The 13,274-nt window shown below is 44.9% G+C and overlaps 1 pseudogene; it reads right to left on the reverse strand.

Moving 5' to 3' along the window:
- Positions 1–474: 474 nt before the first annotated feature.
- On the reverse strand, positions 475–7,310 carry LOC124653198 (annotated as a pseudogene).
- Positions 7,311–13,274: the final 5,964 nt, after the last annotated feature.

The raw sequence follows: 13,274 nt of genomic DNA on the forward strand, positions 1-13,274 counted from the left end.
AGCGGAGTTCATCAGAGGACAAGTTTTTCCGATGCTATCCATGGCCGAGGAAGGCCCTCTGCGCCCAGCTGCATGTGTTGCATGGGCTCCTTCTTCCTTTACTGGAAAATCTTTGATCTCGGTGGGGGGAATCATCACCACCATCACCCCAAGTGGTTATATCCCCGGTGGTGATGTTGGTGCCCGTGCCTGGAGGTCATCGGCATCGAGCAGTGAAGATAATGGCCTTGATTGCTTTTCCTGCAATTTCTTTGAGGGCTTGTTTGCAAAGTAAGAGGGCCAGTTTGTAATTTTCATGTCAGGTTCATCACCGCTTACGAAATAGATGCTTCGAGGCCCTTTTGGGCCTCTCCTGTTCAAAAGAAAAAAGAGTATTCATCATCCAAGTGTGCTTGGTACACTTTGGCTGACGAGGGAATACCAGAAGTGAATTTATTTGCTGCTGTTCTGAAAAGCCCAAACACAACACCTCTCTGAAACAAACGGCACAGCTGATATCGCGGACGTTGAATTGGTAAAGGTAGACCACAGAAATTACTGTCGTTAGAATAGCCACATGAGGCACAACCTTCCCAAGAACATTACTATGCAAGAAAGGGAAAAATAAACCCTTCATGCTACATAATCTCTTGGTAGCTAGGACCAGATTACACCTCCTGCAGCAGCAACTGATGCACCGTTCGGGCAAGGTTTGGTTCCCTCTTGATGCTCTCGATCCATCTAGCGCTGATCCGCACCCTCTCCAGGCTCTGCTTCAGTGCTCTCTCGAAAGATGGTTTCACACGAGTGGCAAAGAACTCAGAAACCTCAGCAGCTTTCTCCTCGGAGGTGAACTGGTTATCATGCAGAAAAACAACACACACAGCTTGTGTGTCAGCTAAATGGCCAAGTATGAAGAATAACGAAGGGAGAGGTGTGGCGTACCGGGGAAACAATATAATTGACAAACATAGATACGAGTTGGCCTGATGGCCAAGTCTTGAGGACGTGATCCCAATTTTCCTGCATGCGGATGCACATGCACATAAACATTGGGCATGCTCAATTATTTACATAAAGATTCAAATAAGGCACTTATTATCATCTTAAATTAGCTTATGTCCGAATGGTGCTTTATTTCTGATCATCCCTCACTTTAGGTGACTTGAAATCAAAGCTAATGAACAACTCGGAAAAGACTAATAACACTAACAATAGAGCTACAGGCCCAAAGTGAACGTGAGATGGGCTTGGTTACATGTGCTGATCAGCTGATACTGTATAGATGGGCAAAACTGCAACTATTTCAAATAAAAGGAGCTGTGTTATATAGAAGTATCCTAATAGTGCACAAGTGCAGGATCAGAGACACATAGCAGAATAGCGCTACGAATATTAATTTTTCACTGCAATTTTCTCCATATTATAGTAATTCTGAAGATTTTTGTTTGACGACTACAAACATTAAAAGAAAATGTACCGCTGTAACTTTGACCCAATATCTAAATCGTTCATTATTCATACAAGAATTGTTAGTCAAATAATTCAGCATAGGTTGTCCTTTACTCCTTACAAAGGCTACATTGTAATGACTGGAACCACAAAGAACTACAGAAGTAAATATATTGAACACCAACGGAATTGGTTACATTTGATTTTGAACAGTTTTTATCAATGGCATCAAGCTTTAATGGGCCCCATTTCTGGGTTCGCCATTCATGATACAGATAAATGTTATGCGATGCATCCCACATCTCATCGCATGCCACACCAATTTGTACAAAGAGAACATACAAATTTAAAAATAAAGTAGACATGCTAGATAATGGCGTAAATAGCCTGGGCAGTTAGCCTGAAACATACATACCTTCAGCCAGGCCCATGCAACTTCTCGTCCTTCTAAGCTAACACCACGAAGGACATCATATGCATCTTGATTCCGTACCTAATAAGAAAGAGACAGATTAGAATGGCTTTTGTATATGTAGTATTGTAGTTGGCACAGAATATAATCTCATATCACCAGTAACTGTATGTCTGTACCGAATTAATCATTCAAAAAACGTCAAATAGAAACAGTTTCGAGGTTAACCTCATCTGTAAACATAAGGTTCAATGCCTCAACAACAATATCCTTATCTCGGCATGAAGATAATGAGCCTACAAAAAAGAGTATTTTCAGGTATAATCAATTTATCAGAAAGTTGTATTGTGTTGCAAAAGCTGAAACTGGAAAATAACACACCTAAAATACGAGATTTCTCCTGCGCTTCAGATGTTTCCCTGTAGATTTTCAGGAGGGCCTCGTAACCGGCTCTGCTTGAGGTACTCACGGTCCGCATCACAGCAAGGTATGCTGCCTAAAAAACATTGCAAATTAGAAACCAAAGAAGCAAAACGGTTGTAATCTATAGAGAGAAAATCATGACCTTTCTATTGTCTGGTGGCAGAAGGGAACTTTTTCGGTCTTCTAAGAAGATGTGGAAACGACGAATTCCCTCATTTATAGTCTCATCATGTCCCAGTTTAACAAGGGCAATCAAGAGCAGTGATCTAAGCATTGCATCAAGATGGCTCTCACCATCCTTAGGATCCCAGCCTACTCTCCTGAAATGTGAAATACATGAAAGGTTTTTAAATGGTCATAGCAAGGAAACATAATGAAAATGTGGTGAATAGAAAACGTCAAAAATATATTGAAAACAAGTATGATGTTAAAGCTTTTAGTCAATACTTGGCAGCTAACAGAAGAAGCTTGATCAGAAGTTGTTTGATATCTCTAGACAAGTCAGGAGTAGCATCAGCTGATATTTTATCAACGCCTAAACATACCTGGGAATAGAGAAGAAACTTGTGTTCGATAATTATAGTCTTGAAAAAAAAACGGCAAAGGAAAAATGAAGCCACAAGGCTAAGGTTTCCATTTGAGGTACAAGGTTTACTTACAGAGGTTACATGTGAAAGTACAGTGTAATCAGACTCATGACGATAAGCATTCAGCAGACGCAGCAATGATGTTAGTGTTTGTTTGCAAGCAACAGAAAGGGCATATGAATCTTCCACAATACCTAAAACAATAATATGTCTCATGTGTCAAAAAAACTTTAAAATATATGTAATACTAGTATCATAAATTGTACTGTCTTTTACCAATCATATCCATTAACGAGAGTTTCTTGGCTTTTACTGCATTTTCAAGTCCGGCTGCAAGTTCATCATCATATTTCACTCTATAAAATCCAGTTTGATCAATGTTTAATTTGATCCAAAAGTTTTGGCCTCTGTCAGTAATTTGGGAGGCCGCAAAGTCTTTTATATGTATCTTATCAGTTTTGTCTTTCATCAGAAACTTTTTATTCACATCATACGAGTCACAGCATGATGTCATGGGAACAATCCACATGCGAGGACCAGATGATCCATCTGACAGAAACTGAGCCTGTAACAGAAGAAATAATTTCAAAAATCAGGATTGAGGTTGATACTCAGAACTAGCTTTGTGTCCTTCGAATTAATATTGGTGTGGAGATCTTGGCGGCATTTGGGAATACACAGCACAGACAATACCCCAGCATCAAATAACCATGTGCATTGATATACATATTCTAATAGCTTTACTGGCATGCTCTTTATATTTATGATTCAACAGATCATACATGAAAATTTAAACCAAAAGTACTTAGCTATTCATATTTTTAGTCATCAATGTTCTGAAATTTTATTTAGGTAGCTTGCATGTTGATTCTAAATGTGTTTCATGGGCTATGTGACAGTGCATAGCCAACAACAGAATAAAATAAATAAACATGGAATTAAAGGTACAAATAATGAAGAGGTCCAAAAAGAAGCAATTATGAATTCATTACTAAATGACCAGACTCACTACTATAGATTTGATAAATTAATAGCGAGGAAATAGAAAAATAAGGCACACATGCATAGTTATACTCAGTTATCCATGTATGTAAGAAACAATATCCAAATGAAAATCTGTCCGGAAACCTGCTCGAGTTCCAAATCTTGCCCGTTTAGTTTTGCATATATAACAGGATATCCTTGTTGCTTAGTCCATGTAGTCATCAGATCTTTAACAGGCTCCCCAGTTTCCTCCTCAAGAACAGCCCACAGGTCTTCGGTTTTAGCGTTTGAGAACGCATACTTCTTTATATATGAAGCCAAAGCTTTCTGGAAGAGTAAAGATTCACCAGGTTGGAACAAGCAGAACAACTATTTATAGTAGGCAACGGAGCTACATAGACGAAAAAATCATAAATACAATAGAATTGCTCATCCATCTTTAATATACATAAAACATCAAAGTTCAAGCTATCCTTCAGCAGGTGGATTCAGCACCACAGTCAAACCTAAGAATTATGATCATCTTTTGTATTTTTCATTTCAGATTTAAATGCATCTAAAGTTAAGATACAGTGCATCGGAGTGGCTCTAGAGACATCTTGCATCACTTGTTTGATGAAGAAACTTTATAAATATATAAGGGTTCATAAGTGGTGCTATTTAATGGCAGCACGCGACAGCAACCAATGCTGGACCACTGAAGTAAACAAGATTAAATATTTTTTCAACAAGAAACAGTATTTAACCTGAAAACGCTCTGCACCAAGGTAGCTTTCTAGCATGCGAATGACAGAAGCCCCCTTGTCATAGCTTATGGAATCAAAAATCGCACCAATTTCACTGGCATGGTTTACTTCAACCTGAATAAACAGGTAATATAAGAGAAACCACAACTGAGACAACTGGAGATATTAATACTGTGTGGATTGAATGATAAACAATACTACTTTGCAATATTTTGATAAATTTGAGTTCTGTTAAACAATAATAAAATAAAAGAATTCACATCTGGACAGTTCAAGCAGAGAGATGTTAAATATCAGAGCTTAATTCTTCTATTTCTGTAAAATCTGTAATCGTGTCAAGGGATATTTGATGCATTGACAGTTGCTTATGTCTGTACACCTCGTCAACTTTGTAATGTTTATTTACCTTACTTTTGTACTATATTTACATATCTCTAAAGCAGATGTTTGCAAATTAACAAAATAATGGCAAAATAAACTGAAGCAAGCATATGCACTGATCGGTAGAGAAGAAGTTACCTCGATAGGATGAGACTCTGCAAGTGCATCCAGTCTGAGGCCAGAGGTTGTCTCATCAAGGAACTGCGTCCAATTATTCCATTCGGGAAATATAGATTCTACAGCTAAATAACTCACCTATTCAAACATAAGACATGTTCAGTAATATGGATACACAACATAGATCAGCATTACATTTCATAGATAATGGTTATCAGATAGATTACCCAGGAAGCAAAACCCTCGTTTAGCCACAAGTGAGTCCACCATTCCATGGTTACAAGATTGCCAAACCATTGGTGAGCCAATTCATGTGCAACAGTTATTGCTACCTACAGAAAATAAATAAATAAACAAGAGGACATTTACTTGGCTATATTACAGAACATTCAAGTCTCACGCCGACTCACTCTTAGTCAAAGAAAGAAATGAACATAAAAAACACAGCCATAACCTGCTGTTTGTTAGATGCTGATGATAATTGCTCGTCATAAAGCAAAGCTGATTCCCTGTAAGTGATCAACCCATAGTTTTCCATAGCTCCGGCGGCGAAATCAGGGATAGCAATCATATCCAGCTTAGGTAGTGGGTAAGGAGTGGCAAAATAACTGGTTAAAAAAGATAATTAGTGATTCTGATCCAGCTACAGATTAACTGCCATATGAAATCATTCAGGATTTTATTTTTCTTGTTTGATGCTTCCTCACATTTTATAAACATCTTAAAAGAAATAATAGGTTGGAACCTTACTCTTTGTACAGATTCAGTGACTTCACCCCAACATCTAGTGCGAACTTTCCTTGACTAGTCATGCCAACTTGGGTATACACACGAACTTTGGTGCCTAAATCATATTAACAAGCATGTAAAAGTAAGGGAAGAATGACAATAGCACAGCACTTTGAATGAAACATACAGTGGTCATAAAAACTGATCTTTCACCTTCTAACGTAGAGCTCTCTATGTAATCAAATAAACCAACAACTATAGCAATTAGATATGTTGACATAAGTGGAGATTCCTCATAATAGACAGTCTTGAGAGGTCCATGAACTGTATCCTTAACTACTGGCATGTTGGACAATGCTACCAGCTCAGATGGAACTTGTAATGTTAACTTGAACTTGGCCTGAAAAAGATAAATACCAATACGAGAGAAGTTACTATAGGCGATGGATCTGAGGCCTACAAAACTTAGTGTAAAAAATCCAAAGTGAATTTGACTGTATAATGTTCATATCATGTTTGAAGTACATCAAAACACTGTTTATAAAATAACAACATGGAATTTTAAACACCTTAAATGCAGGCTCATCCCAGCATGGAAAGCACCGCCGTGCATCAGCAGCTTCAAACTGTGTAACTGCCATGTTTTTCAACTCCCCCTTGTACTCGTACTTGCTGCAACCAAATACCAGCACGAGAGCATGAGAAACAGGGAGCATACAAAGAATAAGTAAAACCAGGCTCATTCCGCAGGCACCGATTTTGCCCCAACACTATATGAAGCACGATCTGTTTGAAAAGTTCTAACATAGATCTGTACATAACGGTGCTGGAAATAGGTACAATCTCTGCACCACACATTCCAATCATAAATATCAGTTGCACAATGAGATGAGTAAAGGATGATTGAAGGATCATAACCTAGGTGGTTTAAAGTCCGCCCATCCCAGCGAAATTACCGCTAGGTGGGGATTCAAACCCCCAGGTGGTCTAGCTGTGCACTCAGTAGCCTTGCCACTGAGTACCTCAGTTCCCATGTCTGAATGATAAAGGAGGATACCTCCTGTAGAAGCCCCTCATCTGGTCGTTGAGGGTCCCGGCGAAGTTCATGGTGAGCACGCCCTCGCCGACGGGCAGCTCCTTTTCGAACCCGATGACCAGGATCTCATCTTCCTCGAACTGCACCACCTCCGTAGGCGCCAAATCCTGCCAATTCGGCCCCGCCATGAGAAGTTGAGAAGGTGGCAGGTAAATAAGAGATGGGCATCAACTCTTGGTGGAGGGTGCGGCGCGTGCCTGGAAGCGGATGGTGGATCCGACGGAAAGCTCGGCGGCGTTGAGCACGAGGAAACGGGTGGGCGCGGAGACGGCGACGGCGACCGCCGCGGAGCCGGAGAAGGTGCATGCGGCGAGGTCGGGGCGGAGAAGGAGGTCGTAGCGGAGGGGTTCTGCGAAGCGGGGGAGGCGGGACTTCCCCCTGAACTGCTCCGGCGAGTCCGCCATTGCCGGGCGCTCCCCGGCGGTCATGGGGTTTTGGCGGAGGCCGACGGTGTGTGCGGTTTTTATTTCTTTAGACAGTGTGTGTGAGTGTCAGTGTGTGCGTTGCTGACGCAATGAGTCAACGAAGAGAGCAGAGCTGCGGGAAAAAAGAACAAGACGAACGAAGTGCGTGATGAAAAGAAAAAGACTACTCCGTACCAGATTTTGTCTATTCATCATCCCGGAATGTGCGGTCTGAGTACACAGGTTCAGGGGCGGTGATAATTGATGATTATCTGTTAATGGTACTAGACATGGCGACGACTTAAGAGCATGTCTAACAGGCCCGTATTCCTATGTCCCGTATAACGCTCGCATTTCGTCCTGTATTGAAAAATTGCTAAGGCCTCGTTTGGTTTCCTGGGATTGAAACCAGATCTGGAACTAATCCACACAGGGATTGGGTTGATCCCGGTCATTCACCCAAGCCCCACTAACCCCTACTAATCCTTTCCCAATAGTCAGTAGCATATTTCAGCCTTCGGTTAATCTGTCTTCACGTATCGTGGCTTCGCACTTTGCTGTCTTCGCGTCATGGAAATTTTTCCATAGGGTCGATGGGGATTATTTTTTTCCAGGCCAGCTGAGTGGAAGATGGCCGGGATACAATGGGCGAGAATCCCGTCCTGGCATAACCGAAGGCTTCAAAATTAATGGGCTGGATAAATTACCGTGCCGGGCAGGAAAACCATGATCAGACAAAATCCAAGTCAATCTCTGCCTCTTAGGGATGAAACGAACGAGGCCTAACGGAAGAAACATTCCGTCTAGCAGACCCCGTATTTTCAAAAATTAAAACCCCAGGAAGTTCATCTTAATTGATCATACTACCGATCATACATACATTGCGATCATACCTACATCTATCCTACATCTATTCGTCAAGGATGACGAATGGGATGAACGCGATGGCCGCCGCCTCCTCCTGTGCCTCCCGCGCCTCGAATTCCCGGACGGCGGCGATGGCCGCCGCCTCCTCCTCTGCCTCCGCCCGAGCCTTCTCGGCGGCATCCTTCTCGGATGCGGCCACCGCCTGCAGGAAGGCCGCCTCCTCCTCTGCCTCCTCCTCGGCGGCTCGCGGATCTCCTCCGCTTCCTCCGCCGCTGGTGCTGCCGATGCGCGCCGCCCATGCCGCCTTCGACGCGCGGTCACGCTCCCAGTCGGCGCGCCACTTCTCGAAGGCGACGCCGCTCATCGGCTTGAGCGGCGGGTCTTGTCGGTACCACCGCCCACCCGCGGCGAACTCCCGGAGCGAATCCGGCACGTAAAGCGCGCCGGCGTACCGGCATGCCGCACGGCGACTCCCCGCGGCGGAGCGCTTGCATTGGCGCCGCCACGCCTCCTCCACGGTGTCCGGCGAGCGGGATCGCTTCGATCCGCTCGCCGGCGAGGCGGTACTGAAAGATCGAGATGTCGCCTAGAGGGGGGGTGAATAGGCAATTAGAAACTCTTGCGGATTTGTCTTGTAAGAATGCGGAATTAAACTAACGTTTAGTTTACAAGCACAAACCCTAAATATGCTAAGCTCAACTAAGTGTAACAATGGCAACTAGAGCTAAGCAAGATAGGCACAAGATATATGTACTTCAAGCACGATGGCTATCACAAGGAAAGAGAGCTCGGGTATAGAAATAACCGAGGCACGCGGAGACGAGGATGTATTCCCGTGTTCCCTTCCTTTGCAAGAAGGTACGTCACGTTTGGAGGAGTGGAGGTCCCACGAAGGATTCCCCGCGCCACGAAGGCTCACCCTATTCTCCGAACCACACCCACGAAGGATAATGGCCCTTTCCTTATGGTTAGCTTTTCCTCCGCTCCGGAGATGGCAAGCTCCACAACCACTTCACAAGCTCCACGAAGGAGAAGCCCGGGCCTCTTCACAATCTTCTTGAAAAAATCACCGGAGCACCAACCGCCAAGCCAACTAGGAGGTCTCCCTCCAAGAGTAACAAGCTCACGGTCTCTCACTCGAACTAATCGTGGTGGAAAGCTCAACACTATGCAATGATGCAAAGCAAGAACACTAGAGGTGTTCAAGTCCTTCACACTCAAATCTCACCAAAGCAACGCATGCTAGGATGAGATTGGAGAGGAAGAACAATGGGGAAAGTCAACAAAAGACTCCAAGATCTAGATCCCAAGAGTTCCCCTCACTTAGAGAAGAAATGGGTTGGTGGAAGTGTAGATCTAGATCTTCTCTCTTAGATCCCTCAAGAATGAGCAAGAATCATGGGGGGGGGGGGACAAGAGAGAGAGAGAGAGAGCAAGTTCTTCAAAGGCAACAATGGAGGTGAGAGAAATGGAAGAACTAGCTAGCTCAAGGTGGAAGAAAGGTCTGTTATAGCTAGGAGCAAATAAAACCGTTGTGGGGAAAAGACAAAAAGTCTGCAGGAAAAACGGGCCAGAAAATCGCCCCAGCCGGCTGCCAGGCCGGCCGACCGGAGCAGCAGCCGGCCAGGCCGGTCAGCAGCCCGGTCGGGCCAGCCCACCAGCTGGGCGGGGCAGCAGACGAGCTGAGCGGCGGATAGCGCAAGGGGCGCGCGGGCGGCGGCCGGCCCGGCTAGGGCGGCGGCGCGCGGGCGGCGAGGCGGCCCAGTAGTGCTCGGGCGGCGCGGAGGGCAGGCCGCGCGGGGGAGGCGGTCGCGTGGGCCGCGCGGCGGTGAGGCGGCCCAGTTGGGATTCCGGCTGGACCGGGGGGCGCGCCGGGCAGGCCGGTTGTGGACCGGGCCTTCGGCCGGTCGTGGGCCAACAGGCCACTGGAGGCTGCCCGGATGTGATGAGGACATCCCATCTCTTGATACAACCTTTGTACCTACAGCGACACAAATACAAGGACCAATCACTCGAGCTCGTGCCAAACAACTTAACTATCACGTACTTTCGTTTCTTGGAACTATTCCTCACATACATGAGAATATGATGATGCCTAAATCAGATATGTTTGTTACTCTTAGGAATGATGGACCAAGCATGGATGAGGAGGACAAGCATTGGAGCATGATCACGCATGGAGGAGATGGAAGCAAGCATTTGAGGATTGAAGATGACGCCGCAAGTGGAGATTTCAGAACTTTCAAGCCACCATAAGAAGAGATGAAGACATGGACGAAATATAGAGTTTCCCACTTCATAATTTCGTCCATAGCATGTTATGGTGTTGCGTCACCTTTAGTTTTGGGCCAGGCCCATGTTATTTTCGCAGGAATTAAGTCGACCACTTTTTAGAGTCCGTATTGAAGGGGGAAAGGCCTTCTAGGGTTTGGTTCGGCCACCATACGTATGGTTGGCCGAAACCCCACCTTTTCCTCCTTTAAATACCCCCATAGCCGTCACGTTTAGACTCGGATTTTGGTTAGACTAAAAGTTAGCCATTGCTGCAACTCTCGTGTACTTCTTTTGAGGCCAACGCCCGAACAAGACCGACTATTCGGAATCCCACCTTTTTCAATAAAGCTTTCATCTTTCATCCGCAATATTCTCGATTGCAATATTAGTTCTTACTTGTTCTCGATTTCAGGTAGGAATTAAGACCCTCGCTGGTCAGGCTGATCGCGCATCCGCAAGATCAGTAACTCCCGGAGATTGTCCTAGCGATTGCATTGGCGCACGAGCTTTGCACGTGTTGTCGGATCGTCAAGCACGAACTCCACCAAAAAATCGATCTATCCACCTCTCATCGAAAGATCGGCCACCTTTGCCCTATAAAGTGGTATCAGATTTCAGGTTGCTCGGTGAGATTTTACTGTTTTCCTAGTGTAGATTGCATCTGCCATCATACCCATAAACCACGAAAAAGCCAAAAAATACGGTTAGGCTTTAGATCATATCGTCCCATAAACCCCCTGCCACGCCTTGCATTGTCTTTTCAGTTTTGCATAGTTGAATTTGTGTCTGCATCTTCGTGTCGAGTTGCTGGTCTTAGCGTCTAGTTCCTTTAGAGTTTCGAGTTCTGGTCATAATAGTCACGCCGCCGCCCACTCGCACCATACGCAGATCACCGCCATATACACCCACCATATACTTCTGCCACCGCCAGATACACCCACCATATACTTCCGCCACTTCCATATACACCCACCATATACACCCACCAGATCGTTTCCGCCACAGACATATACATCTGCCATATACCCTGTTTCCTACCGCGACACGGATTCGTGCTGTTTCTCTGCCGCGACAGAGTCCGTGTAGAATTAGATTTTATTGTTTTCCTACTTAGCTGTTACCTTCTAATATCATCCTGCGTTGTAGAAAAATTTTCGTGAAATAAGTTTCGGCCGCCAGTAAAGAATTGGAAGGAGAGCAACAAAAAAAAAAGAAGTCTGGAAACGCTTCCGAAAAAAATTTCTGGCTACATTGGTTTTTCACTTTGGTGATCAGTTTTCGCCACTGGCCGTTATAGCGACATTTTTTTGGCGCCCGCGCGCTTTTCGGAGCACCTCCGAAATTTCGACAAAAAATTTTCTGAGGCTATACTGTTTTTAGACCTTGGGGATCAGTTTGAGATACTTGCCATCATAGTGATCTTTCGCACCTCGCGTCGCCACATCATCGCCACCTCATCGCTGCTCGTTGCTTGTGTGCCGCGCCGTGACCTTCGCTAGTGTTCTAGGCTCGCGTCTCTAGTACGGACTAGCCTAGGACCAGCACAGTACCGTTGTTGAGCATATTTTCAATATTGCATCGATGTTTTGACAATTGCTGTTTTGCTACCATATATAAGCCTACAGCTCCACATATTGTCTCCACGTGCTTTGTGTCGACACCTGGTAATCGCTTTGGCAATCTTTGGAGACGCTGATCGTTGCTGGTTGTTACATCGCCTTCCTCCTGTTTGGTAAGAACTTGTAAGAGCTTTGTATTTTGCTTGACGAATTGCGCGTGAACCACTATATTCCGTAGTTTTGTAGGCATATACATTTGTGCTTTTGTTCGTACTAACCATGTCAGGACCAGTTGATCTGGCCGCTGTTGATCCGGCCAAGATGATGTCTGAGCAATTGCATTCTCACTTCACCCACCTTTTGGGCGGGCATGCACGCGACACCGATGCGGGCATTGGTGACGTGGATGCCAAACTCACCGACGCGCTGGACAAGCTGGATGGCCTCGAGGCAGCTTTCAACTCCAAGCTCGACGCCAAGTTCCAGGAGCTTTTGACTCGGTTGCCGCCACCTCGCGACAACGTGCAACGACGCGCACGCCGCGTTCCTCGTGCGGATGTGCCTGCGGGTACCGCTCCTGCTGCAGCAGCCGCACCTGACGCGCCTTCTGATGAGGGATACGAAGACTATGAAGCGGACGCAGACGAGCAGGTCAAGGAGAACGTGCTGGATGATGTCTACGCACGCTTCTTTTCCTGTAGACAGTGTTGGGCCTCCAAGAGCAGAGGTTTGTAGAACAGCAACAAGTTTCCCTTAAGTGAATCACCCAAGGTTTATCGAACTCAGGGAGGTAGAGGTCAAAGATATCCCTCTCAAGCAACCCTGCAATTACGATACAAGAAGTCTCTTGTGTCCCCAACACACCTAATACACTTGTCAGATGTATAGGTGCACTAGTTCGGCGAAGAGACAGTAAGATGCAAGTGATATGGATGATTGTAAGTAGTAATTGCAATCTAAAATAAACATGGCAGCAAGCAAACATGCAGTAGAACAGTAAATAAACGGTGATTCGATATTTGGAAACAAGGCCTAGGGATCATACTTTCACTAGTGGACACTCTCAACAATGATCACATAAATAAATAACTTCTCTTCACTTGTGCTACTTTCTCACACTCTCTTGTTGGATAAAAAACACCATTCATTGTGTAGAGCTATGATAACCCACACGTATAGGGGATCGCAACAGTCTTCAAGGGAAGTAAAACCCAATTTATTGATTCGACACAAGGGGAGACAAAGAATACTTGAAAGACTTAAC

Source organism: Lolium rigidum, chromosome 1, assembly GCF_022539505.1.
Source record: "Lolium rigidum isolate FL_2022 chromosome 1, APGP_CSIRO_Lrig_0.1, whole genome shotgun sequence".
Classification (NCBI taxonomy): domain Eukaryota; kingdom Viridiplantae; phylum Streptophyta; class Magnoliopsida; order Poales; family Poaceae; genus Lolium; species Lolium rigidum.